The 17,360-nt window shown below is 47.4% G+C and overlaps 1 long non-coding RNA gene across 1 annotated transcript in view; it reads right to left on the reverse strand.

Moving 5' to 3' along the window:
- Positions 1–17,360, reverse strand: part of LOC139746736 (uncharacterized) — an 814,741-nt gene that overhangs the window by 429,275 nt on the left and 368,106 nt on the right. Inside the window, exon 3 of the long non-coding RNA XR_011712212.1 lies at positions 13,007–13,066. This is a non-coding gene — a long non-coding RNA (uncharacterized lncRNA). The remainder of the gene's footprint in view (positions 1–13,006; positions 13,067–17,360) is intronic.

The raw sequence follows: 17,360 nt of genomic DNA on the forward strand, positions 1-17,360 counted from the left end.
CACAAGACCTGATGGCCTATGACGATGTTATCTGCTGGAGGAGAGTACATGGGAAAGCCAGATAACAGAAGACCTGATGGTCTATGAGGAGGTTATCTGCTGGAGGACAGCAACTGGGAAAGCCAGATATCCGAAGACCTGATGGTCTATGACGAGGTTATCTGCTGGAGGACAGCATTATCCTAATCTTGGGATCAATATAGAGACAGGACACAGGACAGTTGGACAGTCCACGGTGAGTCGAGCACAAGGAATCATTTGGACCAAAATTAAGGTTCATTCCTACAGAATGTAACACTTAACAACCTGCCTTAACCTGGGACGTTCATCTTCTCTGTGTTTAGCACTATGATTCGTCGAGTGGAGTACATATGATGTCTTATGTAAACCATCTTACGTTTTCTAAAGGAACTAACTGAAGTTAGAATGAGAGGGATACATGATAATACATGAAGAAACAGTTTATCATAATTCATGATACATAAGGTATACAGAGCTCCTCACAACACCCTCTTTGGGGTCATACAAAATATACTAAAATACAATCAAACTAAACAGGTCCTCACAACACCCTATCTTGGGGGGGGGTCCTACAAAATACATGATACGCACTCAAGCTACACAGGTCAAAGACGACACCGTCTCTGGGGTCATACCACGTACACAAGACACAGCGAGACCACACAGCTGACACCGAGATGGATCATACACACAACACACTTAGCAGTGAGGAGGTAGACCCCAGGCCACTCGCCACACACACACCCCACACCAACACCTCATCAAAGTTTGCCTTACCTCAACTTAACTTGAGAAATTACCTGTGGGGTGAAGAACCATCTCCTCCCCTCCCCTATCCTCACATGCCTCACCTATCCTCCCCATCCTTTACTCATCCCTCCCTATTCTTTCTTGTCTCCCCTATCCTCCCATGCCTTACCTATCCTCAGCTACCCTGTCCTCCCCTCATCTGCCTCACTCCCTACCCTCCCCTCTCCTAACTTCCCTACCCTCACTCCCCTATCCCCTCCCCACCTGCCTCTCTCCCCCTCCCCTAACTTGACTCCCCTCACCCCCCCATCCTCCCCCGTACATCATCATACTGGTCGACATGGTTGATGTTGCTGGAACTAACCCGTGACCTGGGCTTCATAAAAGTCGCCAAACTTAAGTCATGAATTTATATTGGATTTTTAAAAATGTCATCTAGTGGCTGGAGACGGGGCGTAAGCCACACGCGCAGTTAATGAATAATAATTCTCTTATGCTATGTCCCGATGACCCATTATCCCAGCTCCCAGGCCAGGCGGTCACCGTAAACAAGGTTACTGTAAGGAGTCGCTTAATGATGATATAGTGGCAGGTGGGTGAGTTGCAGCGGAGGGCGTGGTGGTGGCGGTGGTGGAAGTAAAGGCGTGGTGGTGTTAGTGGTAGTGCCAACACCTTCCACCTTCCCGTTGGCACTGTTGTCACACACGCCACCACTACCAAGAGTCTGGATATTATCATCAGCACCATAAGTCATGGACCATTTAAAATTCAACTTACATACTCCCTATCTGGATGGCTATGTTGAGGCGCTGAAACAGGGGGCGGGCTGCTCTCTCTCGTCCTCAGTCGAACTGACTGGCCAGCAGCCGAGGTCGCTGAGGAAGTTCAGCTGGCATCATGACCACTACTGTCACTACCACCACACCACATCTACCACAAACCATCTGGACCACTTGGATCACCCTCTATCTCTCCCTCCTCTCCCCAACACACCATTTCCTCCATCACCACCACCATCACGACCGTCTGTATCACTGCCTCTTATCCTCCAACACCTTCTCCACCACCACACTTCAACCACAGCCACTTTCCCCTCCCTCTCTCGCCATCACTACCACACTCGGCCTCCCCGGCTGGACATCCAGCGTGTGGACCGTCTGTCTGCACGGGAATGATGATGTCACAAGGATGAGGCCCGTGGCTGTACTCTGTGTCTGTGTACCACAGGACCTTGCCAGCACACAGGTGGACGACGACGATACGGGGCGAATTTTGTCGCTTCTTCACGTCTCACTCTTAGATCAAATCTGCATACGTATTCGCCTCGTATCTCCTTGTTATAGACCCCTAGAAAGGCATCCGGACCAGACTATACCGCTGGAGAGGACTTCAGCCAAATGACTTAGTTGTATCTGATGTCTGTGTGAACTTACAAAACCCTCAGCCAAATGGTATGATTACATATGTATGTCAAATAAAAGAAGGTGAAATCATGGCATTTAAGATGAATCAATCCTACAACAGCTGAACATGTCTTTATAACCACGGGGGTACGACCCTAGGACCCCAAGGGTCGTAGCGTCGTGCTCAAGGGTCGTATCGTACCGTCGTGCTCAAGGGTCGTACCGTCGTGCTCAAGGGTCGTACCGTCGTCCTCAATGGTCGCACCGTCGTCCTCAAGGGTCGTACCATCGTACTTAAAGTCGTACCGTCGTCCCCAAGGGTCGTACCATCGTCCTCAAGGGTCGTACCATCGTACTTAAAGTCGTACCGTCGTCCTCAAAGGTTGTACCATCGTCCTCAAGGGTCGTACCATCGTACTTAAAGTCGTACCGTCGTCCTCAAGGGTCGTAACGTCGTCCTCAAGGGTAGTTCCGTCGTGCAAGAGGGCTGCTGGTTAGGAATGAGCTTCCGTCGAGACATGAGGAGGTCGTCCACAGATCAGTGTCCATGGTCGTTATCGGTCATTCTTTGGTGTCAGTCAAGATACATTAGCGTACTCCTGCCCGCGAGAACACAGCTTGTAAGCGAGGCCAAACTCCTATACCTCGAGGACAGGTTCTGAGCGAGGCCAGAGTCCTAACCCTCGAGGACAGGTTCTGAGAGAGGCCAAACTCCTATACCTCGAGGACAGGTTCAGAGCGAGGCCAAACTCCTATACAACGAGGACAAGCTCCCTGCGAGGCCAGGCTCCTAACCCTCGAGGACAGCTTCTGAGCGAGGCCAGAGTCCTAACCCTCGAGGACAGGTTCTGAGCGAGGCCAGAGTCCTAACCCTCGACGACAGGTTCTGAGCGAGGCCAGAGTCCTACACAAGCTCCCTGCGAGGCCAGGCTCCTAACCCTCGAGGACAGCTTCTGAGCGAGGCCAGAGTCCTAACCCTCGAGGACAGCTTCTGAGCGAGGCCAGACTCCTAACCCTCGAGGACAGCTTCTGAGCGAGGCCACACTCCTACACGTCCAGGACAAGCAAGCTCAGAGCGAGGCCAGACTCTTAACCCTCAAGACCAAGTTCTGAGAGAGGCCAGGCACCTAACCCTCGAGGACAGGCTCAGAGCGAGGCCAGGACTCTTCCCTGCCTCTGCAAGATACGAGAGGCCACTCCAGCTGATCCAGCAGCAGCAGCGTCAGCGGTACTGCTCCTGCTCTCGCCACCTCCTTCAGCGCCCTCTTCACCTCCTGCTGAACTACCCTTGCCTGATGGACGCCCATCTCGAATCACTTGACTGTTACACCCTGAACACGACGGTACGGTGAACACGAAGGTACGGTGAGCACGACGGTACGGTGAACACGACGGTACGGTGAACCCGACGGTACGGTGAACATGGCGGTACGGTGAACACGACGGTACGGTGAACATGGCGGTACGGTGAACATGACGGTACGGTGAACATGACGGTACGGTGAACACGACGGTTCGGTGAACATGACGGTACGGTGAACATGACGGTACGGTGAACACGACGGTACGGTGAACACGACGGTACGGTGAGCATGACGCTACGACCTTTTGAGTATGACGGTACGACCCCTGAGCACGACGGTACGACCCTTGAGCACGACGCTACGACCCTTGAGCACAACGGTACGATCCTTGAGCACGAAGGTACGATACGACCCTTGAGCACGACGGTACGATTCTTAAAGCTGCCCTTCCTACCACAACACACGAGAAGGTCAAGTAATTTCTTACCACAAAGACAAACAAACCAAAAACAAACAAACAAAGAATGACCCAAGGTTTCGTATCACACACACACACACACACACACACACACACACACGACACACTACAATCAGACTGGCACTGGGAGCCTATATGGCCCCTGGCCACCCAAGACAAGTGAGGTACAGCCCACTACAAAGTCTTGGGCGACAACTTCGAACGAACGCCAGAGCCCACCTCTCCCTCCACGGCCTCTATCACACAGGGTTCCCTCCAACACTTGCAGGAGTTTACTCCAAGAAAAAAAGAAAGAAGTCGTCGTCTCCAAAACGCCTTTACCTGGTTAAATATATTTAAATTTATTATGATCTCCCCCCCCCCCCCTCCCTCCCTCCCTCCACATCTTCAAACTTTTTCACTCTCAATTATTCACATGAGTAAAGTTTTTCCCTCTCTGCCGAGGAACGATTGTGAATAAGATTCTCTTCATCCTTAATGAAAACATGATTTAACGTCTCTTATGACCTTACTTAACAAGGGGACTTCCACTACTTAATATATGTATATATATATATATATATATATATATATATATATATATATATATATATATATATATATATATATATATATGATGCAGTGAAAAAGATTTTGAGTGATCGGGGCCTGAACATGCAGGAGGGTGAAAGGCGTGCAAGGAATAGAGTGAATTGGAACGCTGTGGTATACCGGGGTCGACGTGCTGTCAATGGATATAATCAAGAGAGAACATGTGAATAATAAGAAGATAACTCTTTGATATAAATAAGAGCTGCTTAAACTATTCTTTTTTATCCCATCATAAAAAAAAAAAAAAATTCCTTTATTCCAACACTAATAAAGACAAGAAAGGAAAATGCTCAAACTGTCCTTCTCTGACAAACAGTTTATTTACTACCCTACTAAAAGATACGTGTTCCTAAATGTCAAACTGACCTCCACAGACAGAAAGGTTATATTCCTGAGAGCCACACATGCCCAGCCAATCGCCTCCTCGCTGTACTCATTACTCATTCCAATCGTTTATGAGGCAGGCAGGCGACCAATCCGCACACTCATCCAACTTCATGGCCACACTGACGTGCCTACCAATCAGTACCAATCAGCACCAATCGGAGGCTCAGATCACCCATCATTAACCTTCCTCGTCTCTTATTTACCAATCCATACCTCCAATCACTCATTAGCACACATATGTTAAGCACACTAATCCTTCCCTAATCACGTTACTATCTCAACTGATCAATCAAATTTGCCACTAAGTAATCATCCCCAATCAATTACCACCTCACCTGCCCAATCAATAAGCATACACATTAATCCTTTCCAATCCCTTACCATCCCTACCCTTTCCAATCCCTCACCCCCGACATATCAATCCTCCGTAATCACCCTACCTATCCAACCACCCATCAATCCTCTCCAGTCACCCATTACCACGTACCCAATCCACCAATCACACTCCACCCATCCCTATGAATAAGTCATCCACCCACTCCAGTAACCAATCGCCCTTGACCAACTTTAACCACTCCATTAACCCCAGTGGCGGAGGCCTAGCTAGCACAGAACCCTCCCTCCCTCCCCTTCAATCTCCCCAGTGACAGTAAATTACTCCCCCCAACCCCCCTTCATCTCCCCTAGCATGCCATACCCCATCTCCTCAGCCTATTCCACAACAGGGCGAAAGTCCATCTCACAATGAATAATACAAAAAGAAAAAAAATAATAAAACTTTTTTTTTTAAACCCCAGGACGGACGAGCGAGGCGAGGCGAGGCGAACCGAGAGAGAGAGAGAGAGAGAGAGAGAGAGAGAGAGAGAGAGAGAGAGAGAGAGAGAGGTGGGGAGTGGGGGGGTGTCTGGGGAGCGCTTCTCTAACAAACTCTCTTTCCCTGCATAATGTAAGGTTGCCTCGCCCAGTCAATCAGGACCTGATTTGAATATTCAGATTTCAATAAGGCATTTAAATAGGAGGAGTTCCCCCCCCTCCCTCAACACTCCCCTCCCCCAAAGGAAGAAATTGATGCGCTATTGAAATCATGAACAGACTTCTTCCTCACCAGACTTCAAGAAAGATGTATGATAGAACATCTCTCTCTCTCTCTCTCTCTCTCTCTCTCTCTCTCTCTCTCTCTCTCTCTCTCTCTCTCTCTCTCTCTCTCTCGTTGTTCCTCCACGAGAGACAGAAGGTCACATATTGCACTCTCTCTCTCTCTCTCTCTCTCTCTCTCTCTCTCTCTCTCTCTCTCTCTCTCTCTCTCTCTCTCTCTCTTTTGGGGGGTGAACAAGTCTGGCATATTGGAAATACCTTGAGATGTTCACCAGCCGAGGCGAAGGAATCTTAAAAGACAAGAGCGAATTTCAGATGACGGTGATGCAAAGCCAGGAGAGAAATGAGAGAGAGAGAGAGAGAGAGAGAGAGAGAGAGAGAGAGAGAGAGAGAGAGAGAGAGAGAGAGAGAGAGGCAGGCTTAGCAAAGCACACTTGGGATGTAGATAATCATAGGCCTATGGATCAGGCCTATTTATATGAACAGACGATGGAATTCTTCTTTTTTCTTTTTTTTTTTTGTTTCCATAGAACGGTAGGCCTACCGTCTCTACCTATATCTCTCCCGTGAACCGTTACACACAGTAACGTAACGACCGTAACTATACGACACCTCATTACCCGCCAGCTTCTATCGCATGCTATCCATTACGCTATCACTACTGCCACCTTCACTGCTTCTGGCAAAGCCTTCTTCCTTTGCTCTCCTCCCAGCACTTACATAGGTCAGGAAATTAGGGCACTGTTACTGTCCTCCAGCAGATAACCTCGTCATAGACCATCAGGTCTTGTGTTATCTGGCTTTCCCATGTACTGTCCTCCAGCAGATAACCTCGTCATAGACCATCAGGTCTATTGTTATCTGGCTTTCCCACGTACTGTCCTCCAGCAGATAACCTCGTCATAGACCATCAGGTCTTCTGTTATCTGGCTTTCCCATGTACTGTCCTCCGGCAGATAACCTCGTCATAGACCATCAGGTCTTGTGTTATCTGGCTTTCCCACGTACTGTCCTCCAGCAGATAACCTCGTCATAGACCATCAGGTCTTGTGTTATCTGGCTTTCCCACGTACTGTCCTCCAGCAGATAACCTCGTCATAGACCATCAGGTCTTGTGTTATCTGGCTTTCCCATGTACTGTCCTCCAGCAGATAACCTCGTCATAGACCATCAGGTCTTGTGTTATCTGGCTTTCCCATGTACTGTCCTCCAGCAGATAACCTCGTCATAGACCATCAGGTCTTGTGTTATCTGGCTTGCCCATGTACTGTCCTCCAGCAGATAACCTCGTCATAGACCATCAGGTCTTCTGGATCAGGATGACACGACCCTTGAGGATGATGACCTAGCCTCTGAACCGACCGGGTAAGGATCAGGTCACGGACCAGGCCATACCGTCGTACTCGGGGGTCGGTTTACCGCTCCAATTCGCCTCATGCCCAAGGATCCGTTCACCCTCCTGTGTAGACATACTCATGTGTTAAGCATTCGAACCTCCAGCGGACTGGCGAGTCCCGTTTTTCATCTCGACAGACTTTCCCGTACAACGTAAGCACATGACATGGCGGAGCTCACCTGACTTTACCAATATGAGTGTTTACGCACTCTGTCAAAGACCTGGAGTGCATGTACTCTAGCAACACCTCATGTTTTGTATCACTGAGAGTACACACTCGTCAGAACTCACTCCAAGCGAGTCTACACTTCCTTGCGACAGGAAGTGGCGCAGATTTAGGCTGCTGGAGCCTATAGACAGATCCCGTACAACAGTGACATTCTTAGTAAATCGTTCTTATAAATACATACAGTTTATCCCTGTGATCCCTTTTTGCGCTACCGCTCACAGGAAGAGCACGGGGGTGCACACGGAACATGCCGGAGTCACGGGCACAGATCTGATATCACAAGGTTTACCATGATCAAGTTTACCAAGTTGACGACTATGAAGTTTACAAGGTCTACGACCATCAAGTATGAGTATACCAATTTTCCCTCACCGCCTCAGAACGTGGGATCATGACAGAAAGAAGAAATAAATGAAGAAAGGTAAACCGGCATTTTTTTCTCTCTTTTTTTTTTTAAACAAACAAATGCATTCGTAAACATTTTAAAATATTAGCTTAAGAAATACGGGAAAAATCTGTCATGACGACCCGTTACTTTTGGCAGAATAATTTCCAGCGAAGAAGCAGTGAATCAAGACCTATACACATCGCAGGGGTGTTTCGTTGAGAAGAGCCAGTAGTAACTTTCGTAAAAACCCAAGCTCGTCCATAACGAAAAGGAGGCGCCACACAAACTACTTACCATCGCCGGTAAAACGTCAAGCAAATCAACCTCCAGCACCACTCACCAGCAGCCATCAGAGGCCGCATCACTCCCCTGGCGGCGGGAGGACAAACAGTGAGGGAGGGAGCAGCCACGGGGGAGGTTCCTCCTGCAGGACGCCACACCTCCGCGCCTGGCCACACCAGAGAGGCACAGAGGAGCGGCAAGCGGGGCGGGGGAGTGTCGAGCGCGTAACTCAGTAGTGGTGACCAGCAATTAGTCCACGTCAGGGTAACAACGAGAGGCCCCGGCCTGTGCTTGTTGCAGGCACCTGCAGGCTGACGGCTCCACGCTGGGCCGCACAACACTGGCCCCCATGACCCGCCTCACACAGTAAACACCACCAATACCTCCCCCCGACCTTCCTCACACCACCACGCTGCACACTTACAAACTGAAACGCTTCTTATTCTCGTCAAGGGCCACAACTTATATATATATATATATATATATATATATATATATATATATATATATATATATATATATATATATATATTCCTATGAGTCCAAGTGGAAATGAAACACAAGTTCCCTAGTGCACTTTCGTGTAATAATCACATCATCAGGGGAGATAGAATATATATATATATATATATATATATATATATATATATATATATATATATATATATATATATATCTTTTTTTTTTTGCTTTGTCGCTGTCTCCCGCGTTTGCGAGGTAGCGCAAGGAAACAGACGAAAGAAATGGCCCAACCCACCCCCATACACATGCCTTGATTCAACCCACTGACAGCACGTCAACCCCGGTATACCACATCGCTCCAATTCACTCTATTCCTTGCCCTCCTTTCACCCTCCTGCATGCTCAGGCCCCGATCACACAAAATCTTTTTCACTCCATCTTTCCACCTCCAATTTGGTCTCCCTCTTCTCCTCGTTCCCTCCACCTCCGACACATATATTCTCTTGGTCAATCTTTCCTCACTCATTCTCTCCATGTGCCCGAACCATTTCAAAACATCCTCTTCTGCTCTCTCAACCACGCTCTTTTTATTTCCACACATCTCTCTTACCCTTACGTTACTTACTCGATCAAACCACCTCACACCACACATTGTCCTCAAACATCTCATTTCCAGCACATCCATCCTCCTGCGCACAACTCTATCCATAGCCCACGCCTCGCAACCATACAACATTGTTGGAACCACTATTCCTTCAAACATACCCATTTTTGCTTTCCGAGATAATGTTCTCGACTTCCACACATTCTTCAAGGCTCCCAGAATTTTCGCCCCCTCCCCCACCCTATGATCCACTTCCGCTTCCATGGTTCCATCCGCTGCCAGATCCACTCCCAGATATCTAAAACATTTCACTTCCTCCAGTTTTTCTCCATTCAAACTCACCTCCCAATTGACTTGACCCTCAACCCTACTGTACCTAATAACCTTGCTCTTATTCACATTTACTATATATATATATATATATATATATATATATATATATATATATATATATATATATATATATATATATATATATATATATATATATATATCTTTCTTTCATATTCACATTTACTATATATATATATATATATATATATATATATATATATATATATATATATATATATATATATATATCTTTCTTTCATACTATTCGCCATTTCCCGCATTAGCGAGGTAGCGTTAAGAACAGAGGACTGGGCCTTAGAGGGAATATCCTCACCTGGCCCCCTTCTCTGTTCCTTCTTTTGGAAAATTAAAAAAAAAACGAGAGGGGAGGATTTCCAGCCACCCGCTCCCTCCCCTTTTAGTCGCCTTCTACGACATACAGGGAATACGTGGGAAGTATTCTTTCTCTCCTATCCCCAGGGATAATATATATATATATATAATATATATATATATATATATATATATATATATATATATATATATATATATATATATTCCTATGAGCCCAAGTGGAAATGAAACACAAGTTCCCGAGTGCACTTTCGTGTAATAATCACATCAGGGGAAATAGAATATATATATATATATATATATATATATATATATATATATATATATATATATATATATATATATATATATATATATATATATTCCAATGCTGCGATGCTTCTAGTGGCAGGGAAATGGTAAATCACTTAGGATTGAAAAGTTATTCCACGAGACGTGTGCTCCTGCTAATACAGTCTCGTTAAATGTGACTTTTTTTTTCTCTCTCTCACTCGCGGTGTGACTAATGTCATGGAGGAGGAGTCCGGTAATACCCACATCCCTATAGTGAGTTCATTAGATATACGACTGGTAATGACAAGCTTAAATCGCCTGATCAAAACGCCATTCCGGACACAACCAAAGAAAGTCAGGCCTTCCTTACGTGAAGGGCGAGTTATGTCACTGCTACGGTCGCATTACAGGTGGGTTACAGCCAGCAGGTATCGAATCCCGGAGCAAGGATGGAGGTCAGCATACGGGAGGGAAGGATGATAACAGATGAGGCGGTACATGGATGAAGAGCGTGTGACAACCCCACACGCGTCACGGACCAAAGCGTGTGACATCCCTGCACGCGTTACGGACCAGAGCGTGTGACATCCCTGCACGCGTTACGGACCAAAGCGTGTGACATCCCTGCACGCGTTACGGACCAGAGCGTGTAATAAAGCGCCGCACGAATCACGGACCAGAGCGTGTGACAGCTTTCCCGCACGAATCACGGACGGACATACTCATCCTGAACGTACAGGCCTGAGTCTGTACGTAGCGAGAACTCGCGCATGAAAGAAAGTCCAGGTCACGAGCGGCGAGAAATGACAGGGTCATATACGACACCCGAGGATGTACCACAGATACACAGGGACGACCCAGGCAGGGTCAGGCACACGTACCTTCCAGTATAAGGGGAAATAAACGCCATCACCAACGACAGCTGCTGCAGAAGAGGAGGTCGACGAGGTGCAACCAACACCCGGGAATCAAAAGCGGACCAAGAGGATCAGAATCCACCTGAATGAGAATGTAATCCCAGTGATCCACAATGAAGGGTCGGATCCCAACTTCCTCGAGTCATTCCCTCGCAAAAAACACACACACACACACACACACACACCTGCTTACCCCCATTCTCTTTATAATATGTATGTTAATGCACGAAGTTTACAAAGCAAAATTTCGGAGTTAGAGACAGCAGCGTTAGATCATCTGATCTTGGTGAGATGTCAAAAACCTATATTTTCCTGCTGAATATCCAATGCCGGCGAGAATGGACGGTGGTGCGTTGCTCTTCGTCAAAGCCATCTTAACCCCGTATTGGACACTAATGGGTGTTAATAATCCAGACTCTTAAAGACAAGCTTCATAAGAATAAGAAAAAAATGGCGTCCTAGCTAAGTCTCTCCGATGTATATCAAGTGACTGTTACGTTTCTTTTTTGTATCTCCCCTGATGATGTGATTATTACACGAAAGTGCACTTGGGAACTTATCATGTTTCATTTTCCCCGTGGACTCATTGGAATATACTTGATCAAGTGCTCAATTATGATCCTGATGGTTTATGACGAGGTTATCTGCTGGAGGACAGTACATGGAAAAAAACAAAAAAACAGATACCATAAGACCTGATGGTCTATGACGAAGTTATCTGCAGTAGTATCGTAAACACCTAATCTACACAGACACCAGTGGAGGTATGTTGGATGCAAGACTTATCAACATAACTCACCAGGCCAGAGTGATGGCCGGGTGTGTACATAATGCCTTCCTTGGGAACAATGGCCCAGACAAAAACTCTTCATCTGGGGGCAAAAACTCACATTCCACCTCATGGGCCAACCTCACCTTGACCCCAACCTAACAATTAACATCTCTCCTCACTGACGAGTCTTTAGGGTGTAAATTGCGAACGGCAAAAAAGGAAGAAGAAGAAGAAGAAGAAGAAGAAGAAGAAGAAGAAGAAGAAGAAGAAGAAGAAGACGAAGAAGAAGAAGAAGAAGAAGACGAAGAAGAAGAAGAAGAAGAAGAAGAAGAAGAAGAAGAAGAAGAAGAAGGAGAAGAAGAGGAAGAAGACGAAGACGAAGACGAAGAAGAAGAAGAAGAAAAAGAAGAAGAAGAAGAGATGGAGGACGCGTATGCTTGTGCCTCATCAAATGCTCGAGTCTACCTCAAGACTCCAGCCTGGCTGAAGAAGGAAGCTGTCTACCTGTACAGAGACTAATGACTTCTTAATGAAGACTAGTATGGTTCTGGAGGCCGACATGAGTCGATTTCTTCATACACGTATGTCAAAGGAGACACATGACCCCGTCCCTATACACCAGCTACACAGCATCACCTAAATATACCATCTGAGGTCTATTGGTGCTCCAGCCTCTATGGAAAGCACACCACACACACACACACACACACACACACACACACACACACACCCAGACAACCGTTGAAAGAGGCGAACTGGACACACGAGCTGATTATAATATCGACAAAACATGACACGTCGACAGCTCTGTGTCGCCCCGTAGTGCATGTGTGAGAACAACTGCTTTCAGGTATTTCCTCAGAAAATAGTGTCTTACCTCAATTCATTACTCATTTTTTATGGCATTCCTTCATCATCATCATCTTCAAGAGAGAGAGAGAGTGTGTGTGTGTGTAATTCGTCTTACCTATTGCGTGCGCGTCCGTCGTCCGCTGGCCCGGGGTGCAGCACAAGCGCCGTGGGTTCTCTGCAAGAAGGAACGGAGCAAGATGTTATCTGATATGAACCACAAGCCTCACTCCCGCATTACTATGAATCAAACAACTCCTTAATTACCCCCACCACGAGGAATGTTATTAGCCTCGCGGATGTTCGCTAATAGTCGCCTAAATCCTCGGGGGACATTTGCGCCTCTGTCCATCTGGTTGTGGTGTAACACAACGCCAAAATACTGGCCAGGGGGAAAACATGATCATCACCTGCCGACCGACACCATGCCAGTAGCACAGGCCACTCCTGTTAACCACACACCTCCCGCTCTCGCCTGGCCACAGACTGCTACCGTGGGCTGTGTGTATGTGTGTGTGTGTGTGTGTGTGTGTCTACGTCCCGGTCACCGAGGCCTAGATCTGCAGCGGGAGATTAAGCCAGTTGGCTTCCCCCACTGTGTCTGTGTGGACGCCCAGCCACACGAGGATTGACCGTTATGATAACTCCTTCTTTCCTCGGATGGGTAAGCTCTGAAATCCTCTCTCCCTTCGCTCGTCTTCCCTCTTCTCGTCATCTTTCCAGTGTTAAGAGCCAGGTTCACGAGTTAACCAGGTCACATTACCATGTCCTGTTTTCGTTCTTATCTAACTGTCCATTTTCTTTCACTCAAGATGGCCTGAGTAAAGGTAGATTTTCAGGTCACTCTCGTCTGTGTCTCGAACGGCAGGATTCTCAAGTCGTGTGGACAAGAGGCCTCCATCACAGTACGTAGATATAATATACCCTTAAGCACATAAAGCCTTAAGCACATAAAGCTATGCTAATACATGCCAGACGAAGGGCTTGTCTTCTTCACCATCTTTCCTGGCGACAGTCGAGAGGCGAAGTCAACTCCTCCCTCGTCAAGTCCTTGTGACACACGGAAGCCCCCCCCTCCCCGATCTTATGTCCCGCTGGATAATGACCATATGGGGGCATTGTGTGTGTGTGTGTGTGTGTGTGTCTGTGTGTATGTGTGTGTGTGTGTGTGTGTGTGTGTGTGTGCCCAGACCAGACTAGGGTACAGGCGGCAACCTGAAGAAGAGTGAGGGGGCGACTCCAGTATGCCGAGCCAGCCAGGTGTGTTGGCGGCTAGACCCGGATGTGTGGGGTGTGGTGTGTGGCGGGTCTTACTGAATACTCAATGGGGAACACTTGTCTCTCCCTCTCTCTCTCTCTCTCTCTCAGATACGAGAGAGAGAGAGAGAGAGAGAGAGAGAGAGAGAGAGAGAGAGAGAGAGAGAGAGAGAGAGAGAGAGAGAGAGAGAGAGAGAGAGAGAGAGAGAGAGTAGAAAGGGCGGGTAGAAGAAGAGAGGAACAGAGGGACGAGTGATAAAAGACACAGAGCTCAGGAGAGTAAAAGTAAACATCATATGTGAGGACGGGAGATCATGCCACTCCCACAGCATGACGGTACGACCTACGTACAACGGCACGACCCCTGAGGACTATACCACGGTACGACCCGTGAGATCTATACAGTGCGACCCTTGAGAACTATACGGTGCGACCCTTCAGGAACTATATGGCACGACCCTTGAGAACTATACGGTACGGTCCCTGAGGACTATATGGTACGACCCGTGCGATCTACACAGTTCGACCCTTGAGAACTATACGGTACGACCCTTCAGGAACTATATGGTACGACCCTTGAGAACTATACGGCACGACCCCTCAGGACTATATGGCACGACCCGTGAGATCTATACAGTACGGCCCTTGAGAACTATACGGTACGACCCTTCAGGCCTATATGGTACGATCCTTGAGAACTATACGGTACGATCCCTGAGGACTATATGGTACGACCCGTGCGATCTACACAGTTCGACCCTTGAGAACTATACGGTACGACCCTTCAGGCCTATATGGTACGACCCTTGAGAACTATACGGTACGACCCTTCAGGCCTATATGGTACGACCCTTGGATATGACGACGGCCTGACCTTTGTGAGCTGACCCTTCACGGTCAGGTTAGAGGCCAGGCCTCTAGACCTGAGGGTCGTCCCGACGTGCTCAAGATGTCGTCCCGACGTACTCAAGGGATCGTCCTGACGTGCTCAAGGTGTCGTCCGGACGTGCTCAAGGTGTCGTCCCGACGTGCTCAAGGGATCGTCCTGACGTGCTCAAGGTGTCGTCCTGACGTGCTCAAGGTGTCGTCCCGACGTGCTCAAGGTGTCGTCCCGACGTGCTTAACGTATCGTCCCGACGTGCTCAACGTATCGTCCCAACGTGCTCAAGGGATCGTCCCGACGTGCTCAACGTATCGTCCCGACGTGCTCAAGGGATCGTCCTGACGTGCTCAAGAGAGAGAGAGAGAGAGAGAGAGAGAGAGAGAGAGAGAGAGAGAGAGAGAGAGGGCTAAAAACCACGTCACTCCCACGACCAATCTTCAGCAATTACGTTACGATGACGATATCCATCTTCAGCTGTCCCCCCAATTAGAATTAAAGAGGGCTCACTTCTGCACTGCAATTACGCTTCGCCTGGCCCATTTTTCATTGTTTCATTAAGGCAATAATGCATTTTCTGTTTTATGGAGTGATAGCTTAATCTGTGGCATCAGACCCGCATGCAATGGCCCAGGCCCACCACCAAGATGGCAAGCAGGATACTACCTCAGTCTACCTAACCAGCTGCCTCCCTGAGGCTGTGTCTGTCCCCTCCCGGCCCCGGTGCACACAGCAACAGCACACCAGCAGCAGCTTACAGCAGAGGTGCAGCGGGGATAAGAACGGTGCAGCACCACAGGTGCTTCAGAACACAACGTGAATACACAGCATCACTTCGCAGACTGCTAAGGGAAAGGATTTATTGCGTAACAAAACGCCCGAGACATCTACGAGAGAGTGAACTCCGTTTTGAGACAGAAGGCTGGGTGAACTGTCTCGCTATCTGGAATGCCAGAAAGCGTTTGACACTATCCCCTCCAAGGGAGGCTGGTTAAAAAAAAAAAAGCTGTATCTTCAGGTAAGAATAAGAGGGAGGGAGACTCATCCATGGATAAACTATTATGTTTATAGACGCGAACAAAGGAAGCGGGTCAGAAACCAGGGTGGGAGGTCGTCATGAGTGGCGTGGAGCTACACTGGGACCAGTGCCCTCAATAACCTATGATTTTCCATTAGAACTGGACATTTTCTTTTGTTAATTACTTACATAACATCAAGCTCCTCCCTTTTTATGGGGCTCCTACACCTTCAAGGCTGCACTACATCCAGTAGCAGGGGAAACTGATGGATTCACTTTGGGGGTGAAAAGTTCCTCGAAGAGAGTGTGTTCATATTTGTCCACCTCGCCTAAGGCGACCTCACTCGCGGCGTAAAACCACAAAGCAGGCAGAGTCCAGTAACACCAGGACTGGACTGGACTCCGGACCAACTCTGTATGCAGATGATGCCACGGTCGGTGAGGAAACGTTTTAGATAAAGACCAGAACCTTTGTAGTTTATCAAAAACCTTTGCAATTCATCAGAAACTTTATAGTAAAAAAAAAAACTCTTTAACCTCAACGCTGATCTCCTAAGCTGACAGACATCCACATCCCAAGTAACGCTCCTCTGGACAGTCCAAAGACTCACCGAACACCATCATTTTTTTACTCCCGACATCAAGCGGCTTTGAGTGCTCCCTTTCGCAATGAAAACTTTCGAGTGTAAACCAACAAAAAAAAAGCAGTTGGATAAAGACTCTCAGTAGCAGTGCCTTGATGGGTGGCAAATGTTCTGCTGCTCCAGTATGGGTAAGCAGGCAGGCGAGTGGGTCGGTGTTCGCCATCCCTCACCTCACCCTTCCACATTTGGCCGTTACACCTGGAGTCGTGGGAGATAAAACCGACGGAGCAGCTTCCACTGCTGGATGGGTCTCGTCATGTCACTAGTTTTCCGACTGGAGTAAACAAGTCTAGGAGATGTCTCACGCTTGATATTTCTATCCACTGTATAATATCTCACACTGATATCTCTACCCATTTAGAATATCTTAGTGATATAACCTCATACTATAAAATATCTCTGCATAATATCTCACATTTAATATTTTAATCCACTGAATAATATCTCACACCGCTATCTCTTCCCACTTAGAATATCTTATACTGATATAACTTCCCACTATAAAATATCTTACACTTGATATTTCAATCCACTGAATAAGATCTCACTCTATCTCTTCCCACTAAATGAGGATTAACTCTACATCATTACTGAGCCACCATTCCCACAGAATTGTTTGTAACGTGGTACAGTTACGTATATCTCGTGATATAATTACGTATATCTTAAATAA

This window comes from Panulirus ornatus, chromosome 5, assembly GCF_036320965.1.
Source record: "Panulirus ornatus isolate Po-2019 chromosome 5, ASM3632096v1, whole genome shotgun sequence".
Classification (NCBI taxonomy): domain Eukaryota; kingdom Metazoa; phylum Arthropoda; class Malacostraca; order Decapoda; family Palinuridae; genus Panulirus; species Panulirus ornatus.